Source organism: Hylobates moloch, unplaced genomic scaffold, assembly GCF_009828535.3.
Source record: "Hylobates moloch isolate HMO894 unplaced genomic scaffold, HMol_V3 SCAFFOLD_24, whole genome shotgun sequence".
Taxonomy (NCBI): Eukaryota; Metazoa; Chordata; class Mammalia; order Primates; family Hylobatidae; genus Hylobates; species Hylobates moloch.
In genome coordinates, this window is record NW_026652299.1 from 4,520,825 (window position 1) to 4,530,708 (window position 9,884).

General features: G+C 36.3%; 1 non-coding gene across 1 annotated transcript; it reads right to left on the minus strand.

Moving 5' to 3' along the window:
- Positions 1-9,442: 9,442 nt before the first annotated feature.
- Positions 9,443-9,547, minus strand: LOC116463072 (small nucleolar RNA U13). The gene has a single exon (XR_004246544.1). It is a non-coding gene; the product is annotated as a small nucleolar RNA U13 (small nucleolar RNA).
- Between the last annotated feature and the right edge of the window lie 337 nt (positions 9,548-9,884).

Here is a 9,884-nt window from a genome sequence, read left to right on the forward strand (position 1 = left end):
TCCAGTTCCTTACATTATATGCCCCTTGGCATTCCCCTTATATCCTTTTTATTTTCAACCTCTTTAAATGTCAAATAAGCCATGGCATGAAAACCAGTGAATGATGATATAGGTCATCTTGATAGCCTTTTAAAAATGTATGTAAATCCCACCAAAACTCTGTATCTTTTTTTTTTTTTTTATACTTTAGGTTTTAGGGTACATGTGCACAATGTGCAGGTTTGTTACATATGTATCCATGTGCCATGTTGGTGTGCTGCACCCATTAACTCATCATTTAGCATTAGGTATATCTCCTAATGCTGTCCCTCCCCCTTCCCCCCACCGCCAACAGTCCCCAGAGTGTGATGTTCCCCTTCCTGTGTCCGTGAGTTCTCATTGTTCAATTCCCACCTATGAGTGAGAACATGCGGTGTTTGGTTTTCTGTCCTTGCGATAGTTTACTGAGAATGATATTTTCCAGTTTCATCCATGTCCCTACAAAGGACATGAACTCATCATTTTTTATGGCTGCATAGTATTCCATGGTGTATATGTGCCACATTTTCTTAATCCAGTATATCGTTCTTGGACATTTGGGTTAGTTCCAAGTCTTTGCTATTGTGAATAGTGCCGCAATAAACATACATGTGCACGTGTCTTTATAGCAGCATGATTTATAGTCCTTTGGGTATATACCCAGTAATGGGATGGCTGGGTCAAATGGTATTTCTAGTTCTAGATCCCTGAGGAATCGCCACACTGACTTCCACAATGGTTGAACTAGTTTACAGTCCCACCAACAGTGTAAAAGTGTTCCTATTTCTCCACATCCACTCCAGCACCTGTTGTTTCCTGACTTTTTAATGATGGCCATTCTAACTGGTGTGAGATGGTATCTCACTGTGGTTTTGATTTGCATTTCTCTGATGGCCAGTGATGATGAGCATTTTTTCATGTGTCTTTTGGCTGCATAAATGTCTTCTTTTGAAAAGTGTCTGTTCATGTCCTTCGCCCACTTTTTGATGGGGTTGTTTGTTTTTTTCTTGTAAATTTGTTTGAGTTCATTGTAGATTCTGGATATTAGCCCTTTGTCAGATGAGTAGGTTGCAAAAATTTTCTCCCATTCTGTAGGTTGCCTGTTCACTCTGATGGTAGCTTCTTTTGCTGTGCAGAAGCTGTTTAGTTTAATTAGATCCCATTTGTCAATTTTGGCTTTTGTTGCCATTGCTTTTGGTGTTTTAGACATGAAGTCTTTGCCCATGCCTATGTCCTGAATGGTATTGCCTAGGTTTTCTTCTAGGGTTTTTATGGTTTTAGGTCTAACATTTATGTCTTTAATCCATCTTGAATTAATTTTTGTATAAGGTGTAAGGAAGGGATCCAGTTGCAGCTTTCTACATATGGCTAGCCAGTTTTCCCGGCACCATTTATTAAATAGGGAATCCTTTCCCCATTTCTTGTTTTCGTCAGGTTTGTCAAAGATCAGATAGTTGTAGCTATGCGGCATCATTTCTGAGGGCTCTGTTCTGTTCCATTGATCTATGTCTCTGTTGTGGTACCAGTACCATGCTGTTTTGGTTACTGTAGCCTTGTAGTATAGTTTGAAGTCAGGTAGCGTGATGCCTCCAGCTTTGTTCTTTTGGCTTAGGATTGACTTGGCGATGTGGGCTCTTTTTTGGTTCCATATGAACTTTAAAGTAGTTTTTTCCAATTCTGTGAAGAAAGTCACTGAAAGCTTGATGGGGATGGCATTGAATCTATAAATTACCTTGGGCAGTATGGCCATTTTCACGATATTGATTCTTCCAACCCACGAGCATGGAATGTTCTTCCATTTGTTTGTATCCTCTTTTATTTCATTGAGCAGTGGTTTGTAGTTCTCCTTGAAGAGGTCCTTCACATCCCTTGTAAGTTGGATTCCTAGGTATTTTATTCTCTTTGAAGCAATTGTGAATGGGAGTTCACTCATGATTTGGCTCTCTGTTTGTCTGTGATTGGTGTACAAGAATGCTTGTGATTTTTGCACATTGATTTTGTATCCTGAGACTTTGCTGAAGTTGCTAATCAGCTTAAGGAGATTTTGGGCTGAGACAATGGGGTTTTCTAGATATACAATCATGTCATCTCCAAACAGGGACAATTTGACTTCCTCTTTTCCTAATTAAATACCATTTATTTCCTTCTCCTGCCTAATTGCCCTGGCCAGAACTTCCAGCACTATGTTGGATAGGAGTGGTGAGAGAGGGCATCCCTGTCTTGTGCCAGTTTTCAAAGGGAATGCTTCCAGTTTTTGCTCATTCAGTATGATATTGGCTGTGGGTTTGTCATAGATAGCTCTTATTATTTTGAGATACGTCCCATCAATACCTAATTTATTGAGAGTTTTTTTTTTTTTTTTTTGAGACAGAGTCTTGCTCTGTCACCGAGGCTGGAGTGCAGTGGCGCAATCTCGGCTAACTGCAAGCTCTGCCTCCTGGGTTCACGCCATTCTCCTGCCTCAGCCTCTCCGAGTAGCTGGGACTACAGGTGCCCACCACCACACCTGGCTAATTTTTTGTATTTTTAGTAGAGATGGGGTTTCACCGTGGTCTCGATCTCCTGACCTCGTAATCTGCCCGCCTCGGCCTCCCAAAGTGCTGGGATTACAAGCGTGAGCCATCGCGCCCGGCCACTATTGAGAGTTTTTAGCATGAAGGTTGTTGAATTTTGTGAAAGGCCTTTTCTGCATCTATTGAGATAATCATGTGGTTTTTGTCTTTGGTTCTGTTTATATTCTGGATTACAAAACCCTGTATCTTTTAAGGCACATCTGTTAATTCAAAGATTATAATGATATTAATAGTGTCTCTTTTGGTTGTTTAAAGGAGCTTCTCATATTATTCAATATTTTGCCATGACTCAAACTTTTAAAGATGCTTAAGTATAATATAATTTAATTTTAGTAAGGTTGGACTTAGGTTAAGACTGGTTTAATATTTATAGTTAAATTATTGCAAGAAGAGATAGAACAACTTCCTTTTTTCATTCATTGTCTTAATTTGAACCTGAACTCAATTAACTGAAACACATTGAACATCTGACCTTTCAGACATGGAGTGGTAGTAAATTTTTCTCAGATGAATACATATTCAATGACTTAAAAATTTTTTAAAAAGTGTAATAGATCAAGTTGATGAACTAAATGCACGTGTCTTCCTCTATACCAATTTCATTGAAATCACTAAAAGATACGTATAGGCCTATAAAACAATTTGTATATCTATCTATTATTCTAAATTATGATGGAAATCAAGGAAAGATATGATCATTTGGTATAATCAGAGATTTTGATGAATTGCCTAGAAGACAGAAAGCAGATGGGATCAGATTAATAGAAAATGCATCTCAAATCAGTCAGGAGAAAATTCCTACACAAGTAAAAGTATTTCCAGTGGTGCTCCAAGGTCAGAGATAATAAACTAAAACACAGATTGCGTTGTCAGCAGGGCTGCATTTAGCCCTACACAGGTACAGCCGTACTAGTACTTTCATAATTAAAATGTATTACATGAGTTGATAAATAGCCACTACCATGAACCCCAGGGAAAAAGGACCCTGGAACCTCCCTATAACTTAGCATCCAAGGGATTAACACTCAGCACACAAGTGGTCTTCAGGACCTCTCTGTCCTGAGTATTAAGTGACCAGTTGCCTGTGTTAAATATCACACCCAGTGTGGCAGAATGTCCAGGGACATTAAAAGAAGGCATTTGGGGTGGCTGTCCTCCTCTTTTCTCTGGCCCACATCTTCAGGAAATGTCCTGAAGAACTTCTTTCTTCAGAGAGTGAATGGCCTGCCTGTGGATATCTGCTAACTTGGATACTGAGCCTGAGAAAGAAGTAGGGTAGAGCTTGAAGTAGCTCTGGAGTCTTCTCAGAAGATATTGAAGAAGACAGATGAAAATGAAGTTTCTCAGGAGGATAGAACAATACTTAGCACTTTCTGAATATTTATTGTGTCCCAGACTCTGTTCTGGAAGATTTTATGTGTTAACTTTTTCATTCCTTTCAACAACTCTATGAGGAAGGTTCCTATTAGTACCCTCAATGCACAAATAAGGAAACTAAGCCTCAGGGAGGTATAGATTCTTAGCAGAGGTCACAGAGCTAGTCAGTGGCAAAGCTGAGCTTCCAGTCCCACTCAATCTGCTGCACAATCCTTCCTCTCGAGTTCATTGATGGGCTCCCTCCTAGATGAAGACATCCATACGTCAACAATGAGGAGGCCTAACTCCCTTGCTTCCTGATGACCGCTAATATCTTTTCAACAGATTCCCTATCGGTGAAAGTAGACAGACTTGGTTTATGTTGCCTTTTACTTTTAATTGCATTTGTTATATAATATAAAATAAGTGAACTAAAATAATAACTCAATAATCTAGGGTAAGTAATGAACCTAGATAAAACAAGCAAACAGAAGAAAGAAATTAGGCAGTAATTAATAAAATAAAACTTTTTAATAATAAAATTATTAATAATTAATAAGCAGGAATTAATGCAATAAAAGCACTCAAGAGTAGATCTGATCAATAAAAGCAAAAGATGGTTCTCTCAATAGACTACCAACAACAAAAAGGTCTGACTAAAAATAAGTAACTACCTAGTATCAGAAACAAGTGAGAAAACATAATTATTGCTATGGAGAAGATTTTGAAGATGTAAAAAAAAGTACTTTGGATGGCTATATAAGAAACCATTTTACTGACCATGTATATTATTTATTTTATGGAATATATAAATGGTCAAAACGGACTAAAGAAGAGATAAAAAGCTGAATATATAAATAAACAGAAAAAATGGAAAAGGCAGTCAGTGACTTACTTTTAAAACAGCTTTAGGTACAAATTATTGTAGCTGATTTTGACAAACTTATCAGAGAAAAAGAATACTTAAATAATATTGTCTCAGTATTGAAATAGAAAGCATCTCAACTCATTCATAAAGCTAGCATATCTGTTAGTAAATCAGTCAAGAATAATAAAAAAAGATTAATTTTATTTATGAGTAAACAAAAAGCTACATAAAATATAACCCAATCAAATTCAGTAACATCTTAAAAGAATCATACATCATGCTGAAGTTTTATTGAGCACGTATATGACTAATAAAATACTCAGTAAATACTGGCTAGAAATGCAAGCATCGTTCAACACTAGAAAATCCATGATGAAACTTATTAAAGATTTTAATGTCGTTCTCACAGTTAATACTTATTTGATAAAATTTAATACTCTTTTCTGACAAAAAACTCTTAATGAAATAGAAAAAAAAGAAAATATTCATTATTAATAAAAGGTATATCCGTCAGGACTCTGTTGAGGAAACAAAAGCTATTCTAAGTATTTTATTTTTATTTTATTTTATTTTATTTTTATTATACCTTAGGTTTTAGGGTACATGTGCACAATGTGCAGGTTTGTTACATATGTATCCATGTGCTAAGTATTTTAAACAAGAATTTAATACAGGAAGTTGGTTACTTTCAAAACTGAAGTACACTTTGCTGTATCTAATCTCAATAAAAGTTTCAGAAACACATTAGTTGGCAGGACAAGAGAAGTGAAGGCCTCGGAAAGTCCACCATTAGATTTTAGGTTTTCCAGAGTTTTCAGGAAATTAGGAAGTTGCCACTAACACCCTGGTTAGGAACTGCAGGAAACCACAGCTTCTGGTAACAGCTGGCCGCTGTACTGAGTTGGTTGACTCAGGGGGAGATGACAGGGATTGCCACGAAACCTCACTTCTGCGAAAGTTTGAAAATCTGCCCACTACTGCTGGAGGAGAAATGATGATTTCTTTTTCCCTCCTGCCTTCCAGATCTCAAACAAGTACATCTTAATGGTGGAACCTAAAACAGAAACTTGAGGGCAAAGGATTTAAGAAAATGTTACCCTCAGGCTTCCAGCCCCTGTTGTGCAGGGACAGCATCAAAGGAAACTGGAATTCTAATAGTTTAATATAAACTGAAAACCTGTCACAATGAGGATTTGCAAACTTCTAGATAAATCTTAATCAATGATTTTTTTTAATTTATTTTTTAAAATAAATTATATTGTATATATTTGAAGTTTACCACATGATGTTATGGGATGCAACTAGATACCTATAAATTGCACCATGACTGCTGTAGTGAAACAGATCAACCTTTCTTTCATCTTAGTTACTTCTTTTTGTAACAAGAATAGCTAAAATATACTTATTTAACAAAAGTCCCTAATTCAATACAATTTTGCTAACTTTAGTCCTCATATTGTACATGAAATCTCTGGGTTTTTTCATCCCTCACATCTGCTGTTTTGTATTCCTTGACCTACATCTCTCCATTTCCTCCCCCTCCTCACTCATGGTAACCACTGTTTCATTTTCTGTCTTTGTGTATTTGACTCTTTAAAATAATGTTCCACATACAGGTAAAATTATGCAACATTTTTCTTTCTGTGTCTGGCTTATTATATTTAGCACAATATCCTCCAATTTCATTAATGTGGCAGATGGCAGCATCTCTTTCTAAGGAGATATATATATATATATATATGTAGTTGACTTGACTCTTCAACAGTGTGAGGGTTAGGGGTACGAACCCTGCACAATCGAAAATTTGCATATAACTTTTGACTCCCCTACGACTTAACTAATAATAGCCTATTGTTGACCAGAGCCTTACTGGTGATAACATTTGATGAACACATATTTTGTATTTATACCATATGCTTATAACAAAGTAAGCTGGAGAAAATAATGTTATTAAAAATCATTAAAAAGAGAAAATTATTTACTCTTCACTTCCTTATGTGGAAGTGGATCACAGGAAGGTCTTCATTCTCATCATCTTCATGTTGAGTAGGCCGAGGAGGAGGAAGAGGAGGGGTTGGTCTTGCGGTTTCAGGGATAGCAGAGGCAGAAGAGGTGGAGGAAGTGAAAAAGGAGGCAGGAGACAAAGGCACATTCTGTGTAGCATTATGGAAATAACATCATAATTTCTATCTGACTTTTTTGCTTTTTCATTTCTTAAAAATGTTTCTATATGGTATCAATTCTTCTTCTACTATTTGCTTTAGTTTCAGTGCCTTTATCATAGAAGGGTTTCTGTTGTGAAAGAATGCAAAAGCAATCTTGAATAACTGGAGCCTTTTTGCCAGATTGTCTAATGTCAGTTTGTTTTATGTCACTGCTTCCCTATCTCCTCATTGTCTGGCACTGCTTTGGAAGCATTCATCTCCATCACATCTTCTACTGTTAATGCCTCTGGTGTGATGTCTGTTAGCTCTTGAATTTCACCAGCGTTCATATCTTGAAACCTTTCACCCCAATTTTATTGCCATATCTCCAATCTCTTTTATGTCCTTTATTGGCTCTGTTGTAAACCTTGTGAAGTCATGTACAACATCTGGACACAGATTTCTCTGGCAGGAATTTATTGTTTCAGGCTTGATGGCTTTCAGTGCTTTTTCTATAACAATGATGGCATATTTGATGGTGTCATCCTTCCAGACTTTCATCATGTTCTCTATAGAGAGTATCTTCCATAGCATTGACAATCCTTTGGTTAGAATACCATATATAATGAGACTTATAGGCCCTTACGACCCCCTGATCTAGAGGCTGAATTAAAGACTTGTTGAAGGCAAGTAGACCACTTAAGTGCCTTTGGTGTTGAACTCATGGGGTTGTGAGTGGCCTGAGGCATTATCCAATGTCAAAAAATCTTTAAAAGGCAGTTCATTACTGGCAAGGTGCTTCCTGACTTCAGGGACAAGGCATCAATGAAACTAATTCAGAAAAAGGGTTGTCCTTGTCCAGGCCTTTGCGTTGTACAACCAAAAGATTGTCAGCGAGCGTTAATTTTTTTCCTTCAAGGCTTAGGAGTTAGCAGCTTTATAGATAAGGGCAGACTTGATCATTAAACCCAACCATATTTGCACGAAATGGTAGAGTTAGCCTATCCCTTCCTGCCTTAAGTCCCGGTGCTTACGTCTCTTTTTTACTAATACATGTCCTTTCTGGCATTTTTTCTTTCTAGAACAGGGCACTTTCATCTACATTAGAAACCTGTTAGGCAGATATTCTTTTTCTTCAATGATTTTTTTTAAACGACATCTTGGAACTCATCTGATGACTCTTGGTCAGCAGAAACTACTTCTCCTGTTATGTTGACATTTTAATAAGCCAAAGCTCTTTATGAAATTATCAAACCATTCTTTGCTGGCATTAAATTATCCAGGTTTAGATCTTTCCCTTTCCTTTTGCTTTAAGTTATCATATAATGACTTTACTTTTTTAAAAATCATTTTAGAGTCTATAAGAATGCCTTTCTTATATCAGTCCTATACCCACATAAAAGCTGTGTTTTCAATGAGATAAAAATATATTGCACAAAAAATGCAAAGTTTTCATGTTTGCTTGCACAGTGGCACAAAAACCTCATAAATTTTATTTTTCTTTTCTTTTTTTCACAATGGTTCTTATGCTGAATTCATTTATCTTGAAATGCTGGACTACTGCAGCTGTAGACCTCAATCTATAGTATCTATCAAGTAATTCAACTTTTTCTTGTAATGCCATGGCTTTTCTCTCCTTCTTGGGAGCACGTCCAGCATCACTAGTGGTACTTTGTAGGGGTCACGTGGTGTTATTCAAAGTTTACTACATTGCACTAAACATGATGAGAAATACACAAGAACCCAAGGTATCACTTTTTACTGTGATACGAAATTTCCTGGAGACAAAATCCTCATCAGAAATGACTTGTGTCACATGGCTTTAAGTGGATACTCAAAATACTTGGGATCACCACAGTAGTAACAGAAGGTGGCTACAAAGTTATTACAGTAGTACAATATGCACTTAATTTTATGCAGTTATGATTTAATACTGCACTTTTACATTTGTTTACATTTCTCTTGACAGCAAATGGCTTCATATATGGTCTGTGCTTGTGTGCATAAGTTTGGATAAATGTTGGTTTTTTATAATAGATTTGTGTATGTTTTATCATTGCAATTGATAAAATAGTATCTCCATATATTTTATGCATTCATAACATATCTACCTTTTTCTTACTTTTTAAATATTTCTAGGCTATGTGGTTTGTCTGAAAGTTTTTTTTCAAATATTTGCAAATCTCCACACAATTTTCAACGTATTTGTTGAAAAAATTCTTATATTAGAGGATCTGTGCGGTTCAAACTGTGTTGTTCAAGGGCCAACTTTATGAATATGTATATATACCACATTTTCTTTATCCATTTGTACACCAATGGGCATTAAGTTGTTTTCATTTTTCATATCTTGGCTATTGTGAATAATGCTGCAATGAACATGGAAGTGCAGATATCTTTATGAGGTGGTGACTTCTTCTCCTTTGCGTGTATACCAGAAAAAGAATTGCTGGATTGTAGAGTAGTTCTTTTTTTTTCTTTCAGGTAAGATGAGTAATGTGCTAAGATCATAACAAGGTTCAGAGAGTTGCACATCTCACACATTCGTGTGAAAACCCAATCATCGTGCTCATGAACTACAAAAAGATGAGTAGTTCTATTTTTAACTTATTTAGAAACCTCCATACTGTCTTTCATAATGGCTGTACCAATCTAGAGTCCCACCAGCCGAGTAGTAGGATTATCTTTTCTCCATACCCTTGTCAACATTTTTTATCACTTGTCCTTTTGATAATAGCCATTCCTCCAGGTGTGACGTGATTCCTAGTGATTTTAATTTTTACTTCCCTGATGATTAGTAATGTTGGACACCTTTTCATATACTAGTTGTCTATTTTTATGTCTTCTTTGAGGAAATATGTATTTAGGTCCTTTATCCAGTTTTTAATCAGGTTATTTATTTTTCTGCTATTGAGTTGAAAGAGT